This window comes from Diceros bicornis, chromosome 18 (assembly GCF_020826845.1).
Source record: "Diceros bicornis minor isolate mBicDic1 chromosome 18, mDicBic1.mat.cur, whole genome shotgun sequence".
NCBI classification, from domain to species: Eukaryota; Metazoa; Chordata; class Mammalia; order Perissodactyla; family Rhinocerotidae; genus Diceros; species Diceros bicornis.
In genome coordinates this window covers 55,847,565-55,871,930 of record NC_080757.1, presented here as the reverse complement: position 1 = coordinate 55,871,930, position 24,366 = coordinate 55,847,565, and the positions used below count along the sequence as shown (strand labels likewise).

Genomic DNA, 24,366 nt, shown 5'->3' with positions numbered 1-24,366 from the left:
TGCACAGAGAAATGTTTAAATAGATCCTCTTTAGGGCTGGCCCCGTGGCTTAGCGGTTAAGTGCACGCGCTCCGCTGCTGGCAGCCCAGGTTCGGACCCCGGGCGCGCACCGCCGCACCGCTTCTCCGGCCATGCTGAGGCCGCGTCCCACATACAGCAACTAGAAGGATGTGCAGCTGTGACATACAACTATCTACTGGGGCTTTGGGGGGGGGGGAATAAATAAATAAAATTATAGTAAATAGATCCTCTTTTAAAAAGTAATGATGTAACTAATATGTTGAGTGCTTAATATGTCCTTGCACTAAGCCACGTACTATTTTACTTGTATTCCCTTTTAATTCTCACAATAATCCAGACACTATTACCCCATTTTACTGATCAGGAACCTGAAGTTTAGGTTAAGCAACTTGCACAAGTTCACAAGTTAGGATTCACATCCAGGCTGGTTTGAGTCCAGATTCCATGTTCTTAACCACTGTCCTGTAAGGATACCCAAATGAGATCAAACTAGAGAGAGAGCCCATTTAGGGAAAATTGCTCTCTATTTCTGTTGGCTTATTAAATACATAGACTTCTTTCTGAATGGTGTCTTAAAAGGTAAGGGTTATCTCCAAGGGGCTGGATTTCAGGTGATTTTTACTCCTTTTAGGCACTCTTTTGTATTACTTTAATTTAATTTATCAGTTTTATTAAAACAATAAAGTTATGTTCAAATAGTAAGTAGTTAACATTTTGCATCTATTTTACCTTGATGGATATTCCAGGAAGTTGAAGTGCTCCAGTCAGGGGTGGGTTGGTTGGTTTCTTAATGACTGAGGTTTAACCTGGTTTTAAATCTTCAAAGTTCACTGTGGCTGTTATGCTTCTTCAAAGTTCACTGTGGCTGTTATGCTCAGTGTCATAAAACTTAGAGGTCTTTTAAAAAGTGACTTAAAATGACTTGTTGAGGAAAATCTTGGTCCTTTTGGCAGATACTCCCTCAGTTTCACCTCCTTCTGGATGTGGAATGAGACACACGTAGTATTGTGGTAGAGAACACGTGCTTCAGGGTAGACCCACCTCTTTTTTTTTTTTTTTTTTTTTTTGGTGAGGAAGATCAGCCCTGAGCTAACATCCATGCTAGTCCTCCTCTTTTTGCTGAGGAAGACCGGCTCTGAGCTAACATCTATTGCTAATCCTCCTCCTTTTTTGTCCCCCAAAGCCCCAGTAGATAGTTGTACGTCATAGTTGCACATCCTTCTAGTTGCTGTATGTGGGATGCGGCCTCAGCATGGCCGGAGAAGCAGTGCGTCGGTGCGCGCCCGGCATCCGAACCCGGGCCGCCAGTAGCGGGGCGCGCGCACTTAACCGCTAAGCCACGGGGCTCGCCCAAGACCCACCTCTGAATCCCCGGTCTGCCGCTGGCAGATCTGGCATTGTGATATCAGGTAATTTACTTTGTGCTTTGGTTGTCTCATCTGTAAAATGGGAACAGTAGCATCTACCTTCCTAGAGTCACGGTGAGGGTTAAAGGAGCTAATATATGGGTGTGCCTAAAGTGGTGACTAGCATAACGTAGACAATAATGCAGCTGCCATTGGTTTTATTAATGTTATTCAGGTGCACAACTTGATAAGAGGATGTCAGTCCAACCCCCAGCTCAGGTAGCTGTTAAGTTACATGACTCTACCCATAAAACTAGCCAGGTGCTTGTCCTGATAGTACCTCAAACTCAGAACTGTTCAAACCTTGTCCCAGAGCTCAGCTGAAAGCACAGTATTGATGGAGGATTGTGTGAAAGACAAGTAGTTTCTATGCTAGGGGAAAAAGAATGTTAACAAACCAACCAGCCCCTGACCAGAGAGCTTTAACTTCCTGGCATATTGGTCAAGGTAAAATAGATGCAACGTTAACTACTTACTATTTGAATGTAACTTTATTGTTTTAATTAAACTGATAAATTACATTTCTCTCAGGATTACGCCTGAAAGCAGAGATGGATACCTGCACAGTGTCTGATTGGGGGGCCTCTCTTTTGTAGATTGCTTTGGCTGAATGGAGTTGAGGGATTACGCTCTTGGCTAACACTAAGACATGTTAGAAGCAACAGCTTTGGGAAAAACTCATTATTGTATTTACTGTAAGGATGTTAAGGAGTCTTTCATTATCTGTAAGTGTCCTTGGTGAGGACCCGTGGGAGAATATTCTCTCTGATCTCGATACCAAGAATAGGTGTATTTTCCCCCAAACAACTTTTTAAAATCTTAAGGATGCTATAAATAATGTTTTGTTTTCTTCTTTACCTGTGGGAAAGCTTAGAGCCTACTTTGGTACCATTTCTAGCAGTAGTTTTTGTATTTTCTGTCCTAATATTTTTATCAAAACAGGTACTAAGTATCAGCAGTAAAATATTGACAAATTTTTCTCACCTTAACAATGGCTTTTTTTAACTAATTTATTTATTCTTTAGTTTAACAGTGGACTTTTAAAATCTAGCTTTAGCAAAACGTTTGTAGTGTTTTGCTTTTGAAAAGTGCAAAAAGCACCAGTTTAGTTATACCGTGAAAGGAAATGCATTTTGGACCTTGAAACTGTGGGCTTTACAGGGAACAAGAAAGGAGTGTGTGTTTTCAGTCAGAATATTGATCATTGCATGTCTTCTTTGTGTCGTTGTTTCATGTATCTTTATTTTCATAGATAAATATGTATGGTTTGGAATGAATTGCTAAGGGAAAAAAATGTATTTACAGCATTTTATTAGCAGTATTTCCATTTTACTTTAACATTTAAAGTTACTTTAACATACATTAATAGAAAAGAAAGATAGAAAACTCAAAATCCTGTGTAAACCCCCTACTCCAGTATTTTTACTATTTTAGGTCTCTTCTAGGTGTTATCATTATACACATATTTTTATAGTGCTGTAATTGTAGTGGACTTAAAATACAATATATGTTACAATTTTTCCATATTTTACTAATTATTTTTAATGGTTTAATATTTTAAAATATTTTTAAAGTTAATGATCTATAGTTGACTTATCTATTTCCCTATTGCTGGATATTTAGCTTGTTTCTATTAATAACTTAGTTTATAATCTCAAAGGAGGCTTTTGATATACATGTTGCTCTGTTGTCCAAAAGGGCTGAACAGATTACTTACTTGAGATCAAGTTAAATGAGAATGGCCCGTAATGTGTAGCCAGAATACATAATAGTAGTGCAGTTAATGTTTGCTTCATACTCTAGTCTCCTTCAACATAGAACATTATTTCACAGTTTGACAGTGTTCTGTAGGACTGTGGAACCAGATTTGTGAAATGATTAAACCTCTTTACTCAGCATCTAAGGTACTTGATAACAACACATAGTTTTTCTGAGGCACAGTTTATTTTGTGCTTTCCTTAGTGATTAATTTGCTTTCATAGCTGTGTCAGTTGTTAAGTTAATAAGTAATTTTGATAGCTGAGATATTGGTGTGTTCATAGATGTAGTTTTAATTCGGTTATACTTTTTTGGCTAAATGAATCCCTTCTAGAGGGAGATCACCCATCCTAACTCATGTTTGGAAAAAGATGGGAAGACAGACAAACCAGGCTTTGTTTAGTTGATGCTGCAAATGGTTAGCTTTAGAGCCAGGAGGCCGAGCTGAGAGCTTTTGAGAAAAAGGTAGAGCGACTTACTGAAACATCCTCACTTACGTGTACTGCAGTATAAAGAAAAAAGAAAACTGTCATGTTGATAACAGTTGGTTTTCTCTGGATGTTGGGATTATGGAGAACTTTCACTTTCTATAGCATACATTTCTATAATGGGTATTCTTGCAAGCATATATTAGTTTCGTAATCAGAAAAGCAATGAAAAACGAAAACACTACAGTAGTTTTCCAGATGTCAGTTTACAAGTCAACAAACATTTCAGGGCCTGTTTTGCCTTCTTACACGGAAAAAAGTCACTGTGTACAGCTTCATGGAGCAAATTTCTTTCATATTAAGACTCTTCTTGGTGCAGGAAGCACAACCAACTTTCACGTTGTCTAGGGTTATTACATAGACTTCAAGTAGAATACATGACAATAAACTAGAAATATGCTCAGCCCTTTTCCCTTATAGACAACCACATTAGCCCTAAAACTGGTCTGCTGCCCAGATTTCTAGTTATATCTAGCTTACCTTTTCCCTGTACCTGATATGAAAGTTATATTATGTGCTTTCTTATGTGTTTAATTTTGACTTAGGTCAGTCTCCAAACAGGATTAAAATTAACCAATGCGGTAAATTACAGCTTTTCAGAGGTTTAATTATCCATTCCTCATTCCTTATGTTTTGTCCATATTTAGTTCTAGTCAAGCTTACATTTTATTATTTATCAACTTCTATAAAATGTTTGGCTTTGAAAAGTAAAATTAAGAGACAAAGATTTGCAGTTATTACTGGGTTTTAGTTATCTATTGTGTATTTAAAAACTCAGCTGTCTGCATTTTATTCTTTTTAAACATTTATTAGAGCTATTTAGTTTAAAAGTGTAAAAGAAAGTTAGGCCATACTCCCGTCCTGTCACCCAGATAACTTTTTTGAAATTAAATAAACAAATGTCACACTCATTGTTAGAAAATGTAAAAGGCAAATTCTCTTCCCAGAGAAAATCACTGTTCCGTTTTTCTGTAACCTTTCAAAAAAGAAACATTTAACAAATATAGCTGTAGTTACTTTTACAATGCTTTCTGGGTACAGTGAGAAACACAGTGAAACCATATGCAGAATTTTCATAATGAAAGTAGGCAGGTACTTCAGCTGTGGAAGGAAGGATGGGGTTTCTGTTTAAGTGTACCGTACCTCTTTAGAAAACAGCAGTAGCTGAAGGGATTTCTATGTCAGGCTATTAGAGAAGATCATAATGATTAAGACTTGCTCAGAGTCACATGGTAAAGCTGAGTCAGAGTAGATCTTGAACCTGAAAGGGCTGTGAATTTTCCCAAAAGTTGTGGTAATATTGTCCACATCAGATATACAAATGAATTTGTGACTAATGGCCTCGCTTAGCGCTAGAAGTGGAAACTAGTAGCCTTGTATGTCTTTCTTTGAGATTAATTACTTGATTGGTCTCCTTCTAAATTTAGGTTACTGGTGTAGAAAGAACCAGTACTTTAAGTTTTCATTAAGTTGGAAATTCGTATTCTATGTGTTCAGAAACCCTTTATCTGTTTTCTTTGAATGCCTAATATAACTACACATGCCTGTTGCCTTTTAAGATTGTACAAATAATTTTATAAATTTAGCTATTGGTTTGTTGGTATTGTGTGTTCAAGTGTAAGATTTCTGCATGTTCTTTCTCACACTCCACTCCTTCCCTATTAGATATTAAAGACCTCGCAAAAAGGGCATGCTTCTCATCTGCATATTCTCAGATAACCTGGTGAAAAATTATTCTTGATTACCTGCTTTTGGGTTTGGGTTTTATAAATAGAAGAGCAACCTCAATTTGAAATGAACTATAGTGTATTTTTCCTTTGTTTTTGTTTGTTTGTTTTTTTTTTTTGCGAGGAAGATCAGCCCTGAGCTAACATCCGATGACAATCCTCCTCTTTTTGCTGAGAAAGATTGGCCCTGAGCTAACATCAGTGCCCATCTTCCTCCATTTTATATGGGACACCACCACAGCATGGCTTGACACGTGGTGTGTCGCTGCACACCTGGGATCCAAACCTGCAAACCCCAGGCTGCCAAGGCGTAGCACGTGCACTTAAATGCACCACCAGGCTGGCCCTATTTTTCCTTTTAATATAGATATTTATAGCTATAAATTTCCCTCTAAATGCTGCATTAGTTGCATCCCATAAATTTGGGTATGCAGTTGTTTTTGTTTTCATTCATCTCAGAGTATTTTCTGATTTCCCTGGTTATTTTTTCTTTGACTCAGTGGTTATTTAGGAATGTGTTAATTTCCACATTTTTGTGAATTTCCCAGAATTCCTTCTATGGTGATTTCTATGTTAATTCCTTTGTGTTTATAGAACATACTTTGAATGATTTCAGTTCTTTTAAATTTATTGAGGCTTGTTTTATGGCCTTGCATATGGTCTGTCCTAGAGAATATTCTACTGTGTGCTTGAGATGCATGTTTATTCTGCTGTTGTTCGTTGGAGCGTTCTATAGATGTCTGTTAGGTCTAGTTGGTTAATTATGTTTTCCCTGAGTATGTCATGATAGTTGTAGGATTTTGATAAATTCTTAAGACTTAAATAAATTCCAGTATCTTGGTGAATCATAGCAACAAATTATTGAGTATCTCCTAGATGAAGGGTACTATGCTTAGTGCAAAGGGTTCAAGATACAGATAATATTTAGTAATACACTGCTTTAAGAGCTGTGCTAGAGGTATGCACTGGGTGTTCTGAATGAAAGAGACTTAGTAAGACATGAGTATTGAAAAGTTTTCTGAGATAATTTAGAAACGCTCATGTTGTCCATCCAGATATGCCTGACTTACGGAGGACTTCTAACATTAGCAAAGCTCACTGTCAACTCTGAAGAGTTGTTGGAGTCATCCTAGAACACTTAAACTTGGAAGGTTGATTGCCTTTCAGTGTATCTGGCAGTTATAAAAGTAGACATGAGCCATATTGATAACAGCATGACACGTGCAAGAGCTTCAAAGTAATTATGACACTTCTACATTTTGTAAAAGACTTCAGATAAGTGCCTTCGAACTCAAACTTCATGTGCCTGATGACCACCACCCCCTTTTAAGGAAATATTTTATGGAAATAGGTTTCTGCTACACATTTGTATGTGGAAAATATTGAATAGCGTTTTTAAGTGGGGCTACTTTAAACTAGAACTTCTCATGTATTGAAAATAGCATGAACTTTACACCAGTGTTTTAGTAACTTCAGAAATGAAAAGGATTAAGCCTTTTTTCTCCATTAGCAAACATGAATTATATTTAACAAGTCTGTGTATAGTCCAGAGTCGTATATACACCTGAAACCTGCTATCTAGATATTAGTTTCTAAAATTTAAAAAGTCTCAGTGGTCAAAGAAGTGGAAAATGGAATACCTTTTCATGAAACCTTAGAAAGAAATTGCTCAAGTAAATAAAGAAGCTCAAGATTCCTCTTAATAGACCTGAAAACATTTACTCAATTAATATTGTTTATCAAATATAAATATAAATATGAAGCCCCAAAATTCAGAATTCTATTTATCGGGAGGGTAGAACACTTGTGCTCTCATCCAGGGTCCCCTCAACAGGATCTTCTCACTAAGATAAAAGTAAAACTGTTACATCTTTACTGAACATAGTTTTTTTAAACATAGATTTTTAAAAAGTAACTTTATTTTAGAACATTTTTAGGTTTACAAAAAAATTGCAAAGGTAGCACAGAGTCCCCATATGTCTCACACCCAGTTTCCCCTATGATTAACATCTTATATTAGTATATTACATTTGTTACAATTAATGAACCAATATTGATACATTATTGTTAACTAAAGTCCATACTTTATTCAGATTTCCTTAGTTTTTCCTCATGTTTTTTTTTCTTTTCCAAGATCCCATCCAGGATGCCACATTGTTCAATCATGTCTCCTTATGCTCATCTTGGCTGTGTCCGCTGAACATAGATTTAAAAATATATATATGTGCACACCCACACTCTTATATATACACTTAAAGTTTAATATTCTCTCGATTCTTTGATAATCCCTACTTAATGACAAATTATTTTCTGAAAGCATATAAACTGATGTTTCTGTGGAAGCTGTTGTTTCTCGTGTAAGGCACGTTAGTGGTGTTTTAAGGTTGGTCTGCAAAGTATTTGGCCTCCATATGCCTGATATTTACCACACTGTTCAGTACTGTAGCCACTAGCCATATGGCTATTTAAATTTAAATCAATGAAAAATTCAGTTCTTCACTCGTGTTGGCCATATTTCAAGATCTCAGTAGCTATGTGTGGCTAGTGGCTACTGTACTGGACAGTGCAGATATAGGACATTTACATCATTGGAGAAAGTTCTTTTTGACAGCCCTGCTGTAGAATGTCACCACCCGAATAACAGTGTTTTTGTGTTCATGGTGTTTTGGGTTTCAGCTGGAAATGCCAGGAATCGTATCTTCCCGTCTCTTTGCAAACCATTGTAGTTATTATAGTTACTCTGGTCTTTGGAGGTAAGGCCTTGGGCAGAATTGGGAAGGGAATGGGAAAGTAGAATGCTGCTATGAACTAGGAGTAGGCTTGGGGTGGGATTTTCTCTTTCCCATGAGTTCTTCACTGTCTGTGCTCCTCCCTTTCCTTGTGAACCTTTGATTTCCCAAACCCCTTTCTTCATGGTGCTGCCCCTTTTCCACCTCCAGCCTGTGCAGAGGCAGATACTGGGAACCTGTTCCCACCTAGTATAGTGTCTTTACTAGTGAAAATTGAAGGACCAGACAATGCTCTTAGAATAGCTCCGCTGGGGTGACCTGTAAGATGTCGAGTCTAGTGCTGCCTCTTCTAATTTGGGTTCCTTGTGTCATTGGATGTGTAATGTGGTCTTGAGCTAACTATGCAGACAGCAGCATCTGAGGCACATCCAGAGAGCAGAGGCAGCATTTCTTTGAATTTAGCAAAACCATAATTATTGTGTTTTCTTTTCAGAACCCTGTTTTACGTAAATAATCGTAGGCAAAGTCTTACTCTTAGTGTAGAGTCATTTTAGTTCTTTATGTTGACTTATACCAAAATTTTGCCATATTTGCCAGTAATGTCAAATAATAGGTCAATTAATCTTCGTGACTATATTTACAAAATGTGGTCAACTTTCAGTTAGTTGCATAGTTTCCCTGAACACTGAGCTATTTCACATCTTGTGGTCTTCAGCCATGTTGTTCCTTCTGTCTGGTATAACCTTGGCCACCTCCCATTCTTCGCTCATTACTTAGAGCAAGCCCAAGCTCCAGGAGTCTTTCCTGATATTCTTCTCTCCCTCCCCTCCACTGCTCCTTAGCTCCATTGTATACCTCTGGCTACAGCGTATTTTTGTTTCCCCAGATCTTGGTAGGTTCCTGTATCTCAGCATCTTGAACAGTGCCTAGCAACACAGTAGTTTAGTGCGTTGCGACAGAGGAAGCATTGAAACCCACATGAGATTCATCCTCCTCAATGGAGTCCAAAGTTGGTATTGTCTTTACCCAGCATTGCCTCGTCAGAGGTCAGGCTTGGTTCTTATGTTGCCTCAGCTGTTGTTACATTTATTTAGGTGACATAGACAGGAAATAGGAACTCTTGAATTTCCATTGTAGTTTTTTATTCCCTTATTTTTTGCCACCACCTTGGTTAGGTTTCTTAGCTACTTTTCCTTTGAGTCTTTGTAAAGTATAATTACACTTTACTATGCATGTGATCCAAAGAATATTCAATCAGTATTATATTTAAGTTATTGTCCAAAAAATCTCCCCAGTTCCCACCAGTTTTTGTTTTTGGACATTTATTCCCTCCATAGTCATGGTGGTATTTTATTTCAGCAAATAGTCCATACGTATATAAGAAATATCGCTGTAGAGGGAGATTCTAAAACTTTGGCTTTCTCTCCTGAATTTGTTCTTTTTTCTTTAAGTGTATACAGAAAACAAGAAAAAAAATTCACAGGAATAGTTTGAAATAACCCTGATGATTTGGTCTAATTTACATAGTTTACACAACTCATAGCCCTAGAGAAAGTGCCAAGGAACAGCTTTGCAGAGGACTGGATTTTGGGAAGAGGAGTCTTTTCTTATCAGATGTTCTCTTGAGTCTGCTTTTCTGCTAAAAGTGAGGTGGTTGAGAAGGGAGAATTTCTTCTTGTTTTTCAAACTTTGCCAGAACAGTTTGCTTACGAACAACTGTTTGAACTCTTACTTGTGTCCCTGTATTTCCAGGGATGCTTTCTGACCTCTTATTAGCAACACAGCTAGGACTGGCGGCGTGCTTTGTGGTGCCAAACATAGCTGTAGCCAACCTGGAACGAGTCCAAACCGAACAAGACACTGAAGTCAGAACGAACAAGTGGTAGAGATACTCTCTTAGTCAGAGTCTGGAAAGTCTTCATAGGAAAGTAATCCAGGCAGATCTGACAAGCTGATGAAAATTTGTTCATAGACTGACATTTTAGTTCTTCTAGGCCCTGGGGAGTGGGTTTCAGTCAACAAGGCACTAATATCTCTTTTTAAATTTGCCTTAGAAGCTAGCTCTTGGAGTGTATGCATACTGGTGGTAAACTTGGAGCTTGAAAGTTGTTGTATCGGTGACCTGTGTTAACATTCTATCCATATGATATTCAAAAAATGAATTTGCGTCTCTAGTGGGACCTGACTTTAGCCGTTGACTCCATGAGGTGATCTAAGCCTGAGCTTTAAGCATTCATTAATTGTGAGTGTCTGTGCCTCTTCATTAGTAATATGATGGTTCATGTTTGGGGTAAGTAATGCTCTCCTTAAATCAAAGGAGTACAAATGTTTTGAGTTGTTTTTCCAGTAGTGGTAGGTATATCAGAGAGTCAGTAAGTTCTTAAACACCAAGTCTGTCGTGACTGGTGCCGTTCTTAAATAGGCTGGTTGGCTAGAGTCAGAAAGTCAGTCTTTGACCAACCTAGTCCATGCCAGCCCACAGTCTCAAGAGTCTTATATTGTGACTAACCAGCGGAGCTTGGAAGAAGCAAAGGAATAAACTGGAGTTTTTCTTAATGTAAAGTTGATAAGAATCTTTCAACTGAGTAAGGCAGCATATGGTGTTCATGCCTTCTTAAATGTTTATGTCTTTGGCTCATGGCCTTAGTGTAAAGAAACCTTCAGTTTTGCTGGAACTTTAAGCTGCTACTCCCTGTTCCAGCTTAAAATCATTTAAATAAGTTGAATAGTTTTGATATATCCAATTTTGAACTCTTAGGAGTATCTAGTGGTAAGTTGATATAAAACGAAGAAAATCATAACTTAATATATTTCTAAGATTCTCTTTTCATATACCACGTATGGGTCAGTCAGCAAGCTTTTGAGTGTCTGCCAAGGAGACAGTTTCAGTCTACTAGGAACTTAGAGTTGAGCTGATGAGATATATGTACCTGTGAACTCTATATACCTGTACAACAATTTATAAAGAACACAGTTATATGAAATAGATCTTCTGATTAAATTCTGATTTAGAGGATTTATAGTAAGATAGAATCAAACGTAGTGGTTGTGCATTATAACTAAATAATTTTGGACTCAAGATGCTAGGAAATAGTGCATGATATGGTAGCTACCATCTGAGTAATCAGGGCCTTCTAGGTGGGAGGACATATGAGTACAGAGATGGACTTGTTCAACATAGAGATACCTTTCTGAAGTAAAGCTTTCATGTGGGGCAAGAAAATTAGCTCTTACTGAGCTCATACAGTCTTGGAGCCAGGCAGGCTCTGTACCAGGTACTTTGTCTGCTCTTTAATCCTCTCAACGACTTAATGCGAGAGCATTTTCAAGTGCATTAACAGAGACTTAGAGAGGTTGAGTAACTTGTGTAAAATCGTACAGCTAATCAGTGGGAGAGCAGAGATTTGAGCATAATTGGATCTGCTTCAGATTTTGAACTGTGGGCCAATCAGAAGGCAGGCATTTACCTTAATGAAACAGCAGCATTTTCTAATAGGTCCTGGAAGAGTGAGTTTACCAAAGCTGTGTTTTAGAAAGATTACTTTTAGTACGGATTGAAGCAGGGAAAGATTAGAGGCAAGAAGTGGCCTACGGATGAAGAGCCTAGGCTGGAGCCAGACTGTCTGGGTTCAGACTTCAGCTATGCTGTTTGCCATGGATGTGATGTTGGGCAAGTTTTTTAACTTCTTTGTGCCAAAATTTCCTCATTGGAAAAATGGGGATAATAATAGTACTTACCTCATCAGATTGTTGTGAGTATTAAATTAATTGACGTAACCACTTAAAACTGTAAGTGTATAGTTAGTTATTATCAAATAGGAAGCAATTTTGTTGCAGGCGTGCAGATGAAAAAAGTTTGTGGCCATGGAGAAGAGTCAAAATCTAGAGGGTGTTACAAGGGAAGAAATGACAGGATTGGGCAAGAGATACAGGTGAGCCAGAGGATTCCAAGACTTTGAGACTGGGGAGATAGTGGTACCACTGACAAAGATAGGAAAGTTAGGGAGTATCTGATAGGGAAGATAAGAGATTGAATGTTAAACCATAGGAAGAAGTTTGACTAAAAATATTGTGGACAGTTTAGAATCTACCCACTGCTGAATAAAGTAAACAATAACAAGACTCAACTCATTCCTGACAAAGTAACTTCTGTCTGCATCTTCCACAGCAAGAAGCAGCCTTAATATTGAGGGACACCAGTCACTCCTGAGACTTGCTGCTCTAGGCGGTTCCTGTTTCACTATCTCTTTTAAAACCAAGTACAGTCATGCATCACTCAACAACAGGGATATGTTTGAGGGGATACATTCTGAGAAATGCCTCGTTAGGTGATTTCGTTGTCCTGCGAACATCATAGAGTGTACTTACACAAACCTAGATGGTGTAGCCTACTACACACTTAGGCTCTACGGTACTGATCTTATGGGACCACTGTCAGATATGCGGTTCATCATTGACCAAAATTAAGCGACGCATGGGCCTGCCCCGTGGCTTAGCAGTTAAGTGTGTGCGCTCGACCACTGGCAGCCCGGGTTCGGATCCCGGGCGCGCACCCATGCACCGCTTCTCCGACCGTGCTCAGGCCAAGTCCCACATACAGCAACTAGAAGGATGTGCAACTATGACATACAACTATCTACTGGGGCGGGGGGGGGGGGGAAGGAGGAGGATTGGCAATAGATGTTAGCTCAGAGCCGGTCTTCCTCAGCAAAAAGAGAAGGATTAGTATGGATGTTAGCTCAGGGCTGATCTTCCTCACAAAAAAAAAAAAAAAGTGGCGCATGACTGTAATGGATGGCATTATGACTCTGTGGCAAATGCTAGATTCCATTGCTATAGATTTTCTAAATTAGTTACCATACAGTTTAATTTTTAATTTTATTTGTGGTTCATAGCAAGAATATTGTGGCACTATAAATGAAAGATTCAAGTGAGAATTCTCATCTCTCAATTATCAGCCCTTCAAGTACTGAAATCTTGTGTTAATTTTATATTCATCATTAGCTCCATTATGCTACTGTGCTTATTATGGTAGGCCTAGGAAAAGTATCTTGACTAGGTTAAACTGCTAATTCATGCAAACAGAAGAGTGTGAACACAGGCAAGCCCAGTGGAGAGGGACCGTCAACAGTGCTGTCAGTCATCAAGGGGAAGTTCTGTGTTTGCCTCCATTTCACCAGAGTACTATCTGTGAAATTCCTGAAACGTTGTAATACACTCAAAATGTGATTAGAAATAAGTTCCTCTACTTGTGCTGACTGGTACATATCATAAACTATTTTACCTGGGAATCTTTGGCTTATTGGTGGTCTGTTTAGTTATAGATTTAACAACTATTTGTTTAATCTCTACTGCAGTGGTTCTTAACCTATTTTGGGGGTCACACCCTTTGAGAATCTATTAAAAGCTATTTCCTCCCTTCCAAATGTATATAAAGAATCCATATTAAGAACTTCTGGGGGCCGGCCCCGTGGCTTAGCGGTTAAGCGCACGCGCTCCGCTACTGGCGGCCTGGGTTCGGATCCCGGGTGCGCACCGATGCACCGCTTGTTGGGCCATGCTGAGGCAGCGTCCCCCATACAGCAACTAGAAGGATGTGCAACTGTGACATACAACTATCTGCTGGGGCTTTGGGGAGAAAAAGGGGAAAAAAGGAGGATTGGCAATAGATGTCAGCTCAGGGCCGGTCTTCCTCAGCAAAAAGAGGAGGATTGGCATGGATGTTAGCTCAGGGCTGATCTTCCTCACCAAAAAAAAAAAAAGAACTTCTGCTTTATTATAGAATATGTTAGGTGTTGAGGCAACTCAATATAAATGTAAAACAATTCCCACCCTCTAAGAATTTAATATTTAGTTGAATAGAAATGACTAATAAACAGTTAGATTTAAATGTAATAACATAAAGTGTCTGGGATTGTAGCTGGCGTTACAGTAGATGTTCAGTAAACGAGGTGGTTATTATAATGGTTGCTGCCATTAATTGCTGAAGGCATTAAGCAGTAAGAGAAAGAAGTTGTTGGGGATTATAGGTAGGAAGAGAAGCACTGATCTAAATGGCTAAGATTTGGGTGAAAGGAGACACTGGCATTTCAGGTGGCAGTAGTCACAGAGGGGTGGAGTGTAAATGGAACATGAATTTCAATGACAGTGATTAGTCTGGCAGTAATTGAAAAAATATATATGATGGTTCCTGATCAGTACCCAAATCTAGCCCAGTCTACTGCCCAGAAATAATCACTGTTTATATTTTATTATCTTTCCTAATAATAATTTTTTCTGGACATTTTTAAAGTAAAGGTCATACTGTGTATGAAATTGTCTTTCTTAAAAAATTAATATTTTCCACAACAATAAACAAACACATAGAGACAGAGATTGGATTGGTGGTTACCAGAGGGGAAGGGGGGAGGGAGGAGGGTGAAAGGGATAATTCGGTACATGTGTGTGGTGATGGGTTGTAATCAGTATTTTGGTGGTGAACATGATGTAATCTATGCAGAAATAGAAGTATAATGATGTACACCTGAAATTTTTACAATGTTATAAACCAATGTTACTGCAATAAACAAAAAATTAAAAAAAAAATTTTCCCATTGTGTTAAACCTCTGTTTGCTAATAACAGAATACACTATTCACACTGGTCTGAAAAAATAAAGGGTATGTATCGGCTTATATAATCAAAAAGTTCAGAGGTAGGATAGAGAACAGATATGGTTTGATCATGGCTCCAGCTCAGTGTCTTCATGATTTTTTTGTAGGTATGTTTGATTCCACGTGTTAGCTTTGTTCTGAGGCTGGTTTCTCTCATGATCAGTATGTCTATCACCAGGGACTGTGACTAGAAGACACCTCATTAACTTCAGGGGGAGAGAGAAGTGTGCCCTTCCCACCTCCAGCACAAGCCCTGAGATTTGGGCAGATTGGTTCAGGTAACCAAGGACTAAGTCAGTCACTGTGGTTAGGGGAGATGAACTTGCCCTAGGAGATTTGGTTGGGGTCAGTCCCACCCAAGCTTCATGGCTGCTGCGTAGAGGCAGAATAGAGGTTGAGGAGACCACCCATTGTCTACTCCACCCATGCTATTATAAACTCTTAGTAAATAACATTTGTAACAGCTGCAGAGTATCTCATTATATGAATGTTCCGTAGTTTATTTAACCATCCCACTACTGTAGGACATTTTAGAATGCCCCCCCCACTCCGCCACTATTTTAAATAATGCTTAGGTGAACATCCTTATATTTAGAGGTGTTTTAAAGGAAGTGTAGGACTTGATACCTGATTAGATATGAATATGAAAGAAAGGAAAAGGAAAAGGAATTGTGAAAGTGGTATTTCCATAGACAGACGTAGCGAGTTGGATGGTGGGGAGACTCAGGAGGATGGTTGGTTTTGTTTTTGGCGTGCTGAGCAAGATCTATTCCTCTAGCTATCCTATTCATCTTTTTGGTGCTCCTGAGCAACCCCTGGGTACACTTTGGTTATTCATTGTTTCCAGTTACTTTCTTCTATTTTATCTTTTAAAGACTCCAATTGTACTGATGGTGCTTTTTTTCTTTTACTCATCATTTTGTTTCTATCCCCTGCAGTCCCATTGCATTTGAATCTTTTCACTTTGATATAGATGGTGCCAGATGTTCCTTTCCAGGTCAAGCCAGTCAGTCATTACTACTACAGTTGTAAAGGCAGCATCTTACCAGAATAGCCTGTCTCTGCCATCCCTTTCAAGTTTTACTGTGTTTTTAGTTTCTATTAAAAATGCATAACTGATTTATTCTGAGTAAAAGAACAGCCTAATTTTCTGTACCATTACTTGTAACAAAGTAGAATTCATTAAAGTAGGATTTAGAATTTCTTTGATTTAAGGTTCTGTCCAGGAAGATTTAAATGATTCTAATTTAAAGATTTTTGTTCTGCTTTGTTTTGAGACAGCTAAAAGTAGGGTCTCATGTAAGATGAGCCATTAGCTTCTGCTCTCTTCATGGCCTTTTTCCCAGTTTGAATGTAAGCATCTGGGTGGGCAGCAGATTGAGCTGCAGTAGGATTGGTGTCAGACACCTGCCAGCTTGTGTAGCTCACATATTCTCAGTCTAGCAATCATCTGATACTAGACCTGCCAGAGAATGTCCTAAAAATAAAGATGGCCGGGAGCAGAGGAGAGGCTTACAAGATTAGTTTGATCTTGCTTTTTCTTCATGGTCTGCCATCAGAAGTTTGAGTATTAGACTGAAAACTGCCAAATAAAACGAGTTTTTATATTGTCAGACTGCCCTGCCTTCCAAAAAATTAGAGGAGTTTTTCTCAAAAAACTACCTTTTCTGACTGGCTGGATACTTCTGTCTGGATAGAATGGAAGGATTAGGTTGGGTACCAGATAGTTGTATGTAAAGCAGTTTAGAATTATTCTGAGCTCATTATCCATGACATTCTTAATCTGAAATAATTCTATTCCCTCAGCTGCAGAAAGTATAAAACCCTAATGGAAACCTGGCTAGATAATTGATTCTGTGAAGTATTGGTCAAAAATAGTGTGAACTGCAGTCTTTGGGAGATCTGTTAAGGACAGTGTAATACAACACATGGTGGGAAGTAGACATAGTGGTTAAAAGCGCGGACTCTGGAATTGGTCAGACCTGAGTTCCAATCCTACCTTTTCCATTTACAGGCTATGTCTCCTTGGGCAAGTTATCTGCCCTCTTTGAATGGACCTGAGATTCCTCATCTGTAAAATGGAATAATATCTACCCATCTTACAGGGTTGTGGTGAGGATGAAATCACCTAACATTGTGACTTCTGGCACATGATAAATGCTTAATAAATGTAACTTCAGTTACTGTTACTTCAGTTATTTATTAAAGAAGAAATGAACTCATTCCTTAAACAGGTGTTGAATGTCTACTCTGTATAGGTATGTGACAAAACCAAAGGCACTACTCTTTGAAGGACATAGGAGTACATGCCCTATGGTTATGCAGTTAGTTGCAGTTCACTAGTAGAGGTATGTACAAGGTACAAGGAAAGGAAAGTGGTGGTGACAGATTTCACAGATGATGGGCCATTTGGCTAAGTTCTGAAGAGTGAGATAAGACTAGGTGAACAAATATGGAGAGAAGGGCATTCCAGGCAGAGAGAGCAGAGGCGTGAAAAAACGTGGAAGGGGAAGGGGAACTGCAGGTAGTTTTGCTGTAGTCAGAATGCGCGGTCTTTGTGGGGAAATGGCAGAGGTAGTTGGAGAGGTAGACAGAAACTGTCATTAGGGAGTTCATATGCTGGGCTAAGTATTAGGCTTGATTCTTTAAGCGTAGGAAGTAATTGAAGAATGTTCAATATGGGAATAACATAAGTTGCGTTTTAAGAAAGAAATTGTAGCAGAGTTGTAAAGAAAGGGAAATCAGGACATTGCACTATGTAGAGATGATAGACATTCTAATTAAAGAGGACATCTATGTAGATGATAGAAGAAACTAGAATTGGGGACAGGTAAAGAAATCTGGCTAAGGCATCTTGGTAGCTGTGGGTACTATTAACTGGGAAAGGTAATGTGGGAGATAGAATATTTTTTGGAGCATCGTGAGTTCCATTTGGTAATGGTTAAGTTTGAAGTGCTTGTGCGACATCCAGGAAACGAAATTAATCAGGCAGTTGAATAGGTTGGTTTGGGCTAGAGAGATTTGTGTATATCTAAGTAGAACATAGGCAGTAATGGAAGTTTGTTTAGAGGTGAGCTTTTTCTAAAGTGAAACTGTGGGGTTAGGACATTACCAAAAAGAGAACCTCAAGGAATGTCAAACATTTGAAGAGGCCAGCAGTGAGCAGTGCTGCGGAAGCATTCCTGATGTCCCTGCAACCGAAAGAGGCCATTGTAAAACTTTGCCAGACATATCTTAGGTTGACTTTTTGGTATGAAATCAGTGTGTTGACTCCTGGTGCACACATCACACCAGTTGTGTCTTTGTGTTCTTTAGCTGATTTGTTCTTAGGACAAGCTTAACAGAAATTCAGAGTTGTGATTTCATGAGACTTAGTGTTAAGCATTTTGCAGATATAACATTCTTTGCATTCATTGTACTTTTAGATTCCTGAAATACCGATCAACCAATACATCTATCACTGTCCTCTGCACAATCCACGTAGTTTTCCAAAGTGGAAAAGATATTCCAGAGAGAAAGCTTAGGAGCAGAAGGTGCTACTGTGAGTGGAAATGATAGTAGCCTACGCCTTGTAGCTGATTTTAGAGGTCAAGAAGTGGAAAACCTGGGGAGCCGGCCCGGTGGCGCAAGCGGTTAAGTGTGCGCACTGCGCTGTGGCAGCCCAGGGTTCACCGGTTCAGATCCCGGTCGCGCACCGACGCACCGCTTGTCAAGCCATGCTGTGGTGGCGTCGCATATAAAGTGGAGGAAGATGGGCACAGATGTTAGCCCAGGGCCAGTCTTCCTCAGCAAAAAGTGGAGGATTGGCAGATGATAGCTCAGGGCTGATCTTCCTCACAAAAACAAAAGAAAGAAGAAAAAAAAAAAAGAAGTGGAAGACCTGGCAGTTACTTATTAGTGGGTAGGTATTGGGGCGTATGTTGACCAAAGAGGATAATTTAGGTGTTCAAAATCTTTGAGAAAGGGTCTCTTGATTTTTAACATTAAAAACCAGGAGATCTATGTGATGGAAAATAATCTCCCTTTCTCCCCAAAACAAACAGACACACATACTTTGTGACTGGAATAGATTATGAAGTATGATGTCCAGAACAAACTCTCCAGTGGGCACCTTTATTTTCATTTGTTTCCCTCAATTACCCAACTAAAACAAACAGTTCTAAATTTTTTTTCTGTCTATCCTCTAGACTTAACGATTCTTCCTTCCTCTACTCCCAGCATGGGAAAGCCTTTGGCTTTTAACTGTAGTACTTTATTTAGCTGTCAGTATTTGTCACGTTAGTAATTGAGTGATCTTGGCTGAAGGTGGGAGGCTGCCCTTTTTAAGATTGGCCTACACATCATTGTACTTAGGTACCCACACAGGAGAAGAGGCAAGCTGGCTGGGTTTTGAACACAAAAGCCTGATACTGTGGATAGGAGCATGTATAGTTTTAGAATCTTTGAAGGCAAGACAAAGCCCATGCACCTGATGGGGCCAGTGAAATAAACTACTACAGATAGAACTTTTGTTTTTGTTTCTCTTTTCCTACATCCAGCAATTTAAAATACTAAGAACAGGGATAAAGTGAAATTATTCAATACCTATCATATCTATTGCTTATTGGTAAAAATTAACACATTAAAAAATATCTCCTGGCTCCTACATTGTTAATACTTCCTGACTTAGATGTGTTCTGAGTAATTTAGTGGAGTAAATGAGCTGGATCTTGCATCTTCAACAGGGATGATTTGCCCTCCAAGGGGGCAAAATTTGGTGGTTGGAGGGTAAAAAAAATCTTACTCTTTTTATACATACAGTACTTAAATAGATATATAATGTATCTGTGGTATCAAAATTTCTTTGTGGGGGGAGGGTGATGATTTTTGTTAAAACGCTGGGAAATGCTGGGCTTCCTCATTGGAGTAGCATCTGTAGTGCCGTGAGCCCGGGTGTCTGTCTGAGGATGTTAGTGCACTTTCTTTATTTTTCTCGTCTCTAAAACTGGTCTCAGGCTGATAAACTCTGTCAGTAATCTGAAGGGCTTTAGGAATCCTTATGGGTGCTCTTAGGATTCTGGCAAAATATGTGATCCTAACACTTATCAAGAATGCATAATGCTTAAAAAATTATATTTATACAGTTCCCCTACGTGGGGGAGCTTTGAGGTTGGTTTAAACATGTGAAAATAGTGCCGGAGGTGGGAAGACATGAATCCTAAAATATTTACAGTATTAATTTAATAATCTGTATGAGTGGAGTAATGGACAATTTAATGAGCATAATATATTTAGCTCATGAAGTCATAATGTTGTTTTCAGAGATGTTAAAACCTACTAAATTGGGAAGATTTTTTTCCTAATTTGGTGGGGAGTTTGTTGTCCTGCATGCTTGCCCCCCACCCCCAAAACCATGATTTTTAGGATCGTTCCTTAAACTGTTCAGAGTATTTCCCTCATACCTTCATTCAAGATGTTTGGTATTTTGCAAGTAGATACATGAGAGAAGTAGTATGATGGTATTTCCTAATAAACTAAGCAGTTGGTAAAGAAATGATAGCATTTATGATGACATTTTAAAAGAGCCAAATGTTTTGGTTCATTTTTGTAGGATTTCTCTGTTTCTTCTCATGGCGTAGTAGACTGTCTTGCCCTATTTTTCTGTCCTTAAGCTGCCTGAAAGAAAGACATTTACTTGTATCTCTCTCTCACTTTGTAGTTTTGTTTTTTTCCTTTTCTAGGAGGCAGATTAGCAAAAGGTTTTTTGGGTTTTTTTGTATGTGTGAGAGGAGATCAGCCCTGTGCTAACATCTGCCAATCCTCCTCCTTTATTATTTTTTTGCTGAGGAAGACTGGCCCTGGGCTAACATCTGTGCCCATCTTCCTCCACTTTATATGGGACACCGCCACAGCATGGCTTGCCAAGTAGTGCATCGGTGCATGCCCGGGATCCGAACCGGCGAACCCCAGGCCGCTGCAGAGCACGCACACTTAACCGCTTGCGCCACCAGGCCGGCCCAGCCCAGCAAAATGTTTTTTGAACAAGACAGACCTGAACTTGAATTGAATTGTAGTTTCACTTTTTATTAACTGTGTTTGTGGTCAAGACACTTAACCTCTTTGAGCCCTAATTTGCTTTCATCTGTAAAATGAAGATACTCTCTGGGAAGGGTTGTCCTTAATATACATATAAAGGTCACATAACAGCAACACAATACATTGTGACTTTTTAAAGTTCTAACGTTGAAGTAAAAAGAAGCCAGCATTATAAGGCTCCAATCCAGCACTCTTATTTTGCTGGGGTATTCATAGGAGGCCCAGAGCAGCCAAGGGACCAGAGCAAGGTTGTAGGGAGGGGCAGCAGCGTTGATGCCACTAGATCTCAGTGTTCTTTTTTGCTCTACTACACCTTCCTTTTGTGTCATGTCATTTCTTACTGTGCAGACGCACGTGGTAATGGTGGTATTTTGCTGTCCTGTGTGAAGTAATGCTGAGTTTGGCCTAAATTGCATGGGTAGAGGTTACATTTGTGTCAATTCTTAAGGATAGTTCTGTGGAAGCCTTCTAAAATAGGATAATGACCTTGCCCATATTTGTGACTGCATTTACTAAGCTTTATAATAGGAAAATGGATTGGAATATCTCCTAAAATCCCATCTGGTCCTTTGATTTTTTATGTGTGAAGGGCTTAAAATTACCAGGAATTGTTCCAAACATATAAAACTGGTCCCTGTTGTCCAGAATTGTCTTTCTAAGGTGTGTGTGTGTGTGTGTGTGTGTGTGTGTGTGTGTGAGAGAGACACACACACTCTAAGTGGTTGCGATCTGTTGAAAGCATGTTTTTGAGATTTAAGCTATTGAAGCATTTGCTTATTACGAATAAAAAGAAAACCAGGCAAAAAAAGTCATTATGTAATAATCACATTTCCTCATTTACATTTGGGAGATAATTTATCATTTTTTCTGAGAGAGAAAGAACTAGAATATTTTTGTAGCATACTGTTTCTCCAACAAAGGTTTTTCTTTGCAGGACAAATCAGACTGTCAAACACTGAATGCGTTTGAGATACCGAGATTAATAGATGAGGCGCCTGCCCTCAAGTAGCTCAGTCTAATAAAGAAGACAAATAATTACAATATATTGAGACAAGTATGATGATAGTACTCTGATAATAAGTTTAGTGGTAGCAGAGAGGAAGTGATACTTAAATTAGGTCTTAAGTTTGCCACCTTAGGCAGAGGAAACAGCATAACCAAGTCTGAAAATCATAAAGCATCTTGGCAGTTGGGAAGCTACTTGCAGTAGCTTTAGTATTGTTGGAACTTGTAGTTCAAGTCAGGAAGTAACAGGAAGATAAGACTGGAGAGTTAGGTGAGGGCCAGATAATGAAGAGCTTTGTGTTCTTTGCCGTGCTCTACACGCCAATCTGAAAACTCTGTGGACTTGTACCAAATGATTGGTGGTGTTTGCTATGTTAGTCAAAGGTGAGCTCTCTGAAATTGATCTTCCCCATCCTTTCACTTAAGTTAGTTATTAGATTCACTGCCTGCACACATAAGTATAGAAGAAGAAAAATAGCTTTTGTGTGTGTGTGTGTGCGAGGAAGAGCAGCCCTGAGCTAACATCCATGTCAATCCTCCTCTTTTTGCTGAGGAAGACTGGCCCTGAGCTAACATCTGTGCCCATCTTCCTCTACTTTATGTGGGATGCTACCACAGCATGGCCTGACAAGCAGTGCGTCAGTGCACGCCCGGGATCCGAACCTGGGCCGCCGGAGCGCGCGCACTTAACTACTATACCACAGGGCTGGCCCCTCCAAAAATAGCTTTTGTAAGTAAGTAAATATTTAAACTAAAAATGTGACCCTTAGGTCTTTTAAGATGAATTGATTCCAAATTGCATTTTACCTAAATTGTTAGAAAAAAATCCTTACATTTAACATTTTGATTAGAGTTTTAAAGACCTAATGCATTTTAATAAGTTTCTCCTACATCGTCAGTGGTTTTGTTGTTGTTGTTTAATCTTAATTTGTTGCATTATAGCCTCTCCCCGTTGTTCGTCTGTGGACATACTCTTCCCTTCCAGTGTCTATTGAGTGTTTAGTATGAAATAGAACAGTAAACAGGGTCTGTCATTTCAAAGGGAGGTTGCAATATCATGAAAATTTGTTGTCAACAAAGGTAGAACTGTTTTGAGGGTAATAGACAATACCACTTCTGCTAAATTGTCTCAAAAAAGCTTGTGGCATTGGAAATCAGCTTCTCTTCCTAAGCGTACCTGCAGCTAGAACCCTGTTCACTTACTCTAAAGTGAAATGTCTGTTGTCAGGCCTCACCCGCTTCCAATAGAGTTCCTGGTCTGCTTTTGTGTTGCCTCAGTTTTAAATACCAGCACACAACCAAGGAACACCAGACATTAGAGGAATGGGAAACCATTGAAGGATTTTAAGCAGAATGACAGTCGAGCTTTTTTTAATAAACTTTGTTTTTCAGAACAGTTTTAGATTTACAGAAAAGTTGTACAAAGCGTTCGAGTATGCCCCACACCACGTTTCCCCTAATATTAACATGTTATGTTAGTATGCTGTATTTTTTACAATTAGTGAACCAATATTGAGACTTTATTATTAACTAAAGTCCATACTTTATTCAGATTTCCTTAGTTATTTCGCTGATGTGCTTTTTCTGTTCTAGGATACCACATTACACTTAGTTATCATGTTTGCTTAGATTCCTCTTGTGTGTGACAGATCTGGTTTACATTTTAACGATGTTATTCTGGTTTGCAGAATGGAGAACATTCTGAAGGGGACAAAGTGAAAGCATTGAGACCAGTTAGGAAGCCACTGTACTAATCCAAGCAAGAGATAATGGCAGCTTGGACTGGAGTTGTAGCAGTAGAAGTGGGGGGTGTTCTGATCTGGGATATATTATAAAAGCCATGAGACTAGATGAGAACATGAAGGGAATGAGTGTAAACAGAGAAGAAAATAGGTTCAGGGATGGAGCCTTTGGGGACAGTTTTACTTTTAAAAGTTAATGAGATAAAAAAAAAAAACTAGCAAAGGAGAACAAGAGTGGCCAGTTAGGTAGGAAGAAAACCTAGGAAGTGTTGTGTCCTAGAAGCCAAGAGTGTTTCAAGGTGAAGAAAATGATCATCTCTATTATGTGTTGCTGATAGGCCAAGTGAGATAAGGGCAGGGAATTGACCTTTGGATTCAGCAACAGGAGCTCATTAGTGATCTCTATGAGAAGTTTCAGTGGAATGGTGAGAGCAAAAGCATGCTTGGAGTGGCTTCAGAGAGAAGGGATGGGCACAGGGAAAGGGGCCTGAGGAAACTTGCTGGGGGGGTGGCAGGGGTTATATAAAGTTTACACCAAAATAAAACACTGCAAACTGATAGTTAACTGTAGTTAATAATATGTATGCAGAAGTATTTAAGAGAAAGCGTATTGATGTCTGCAACTGGAATGCATAAAAAAATAAGATGGATTAATGGAAGGATGTATAGATGGATAGATCTATTGTTAATGGTATAATTTAGGTGGTGGATAAATGTGTGTTTGTTGTAAAATTCTTTTAACTTTGCTTTGTGTTTGAAAACT

At 38.9% G+C, this 24,366-nt stretch overlaps 1 protein-coding gene across 1 annotated transcript in view; it reads left to right on the top strand.

Annotated features, from left to right (window-relative positions):
• The window catches only part of GRB2 (growth factor receptor bound protein 2), a 68,973-nt gene that overhangs the window by 13,724 nt on the left and 30,883 nt on the right, over window positions 1-24,366 (top strand). The gene's annotated exons all lie outside the window — the stretch shown is intronic.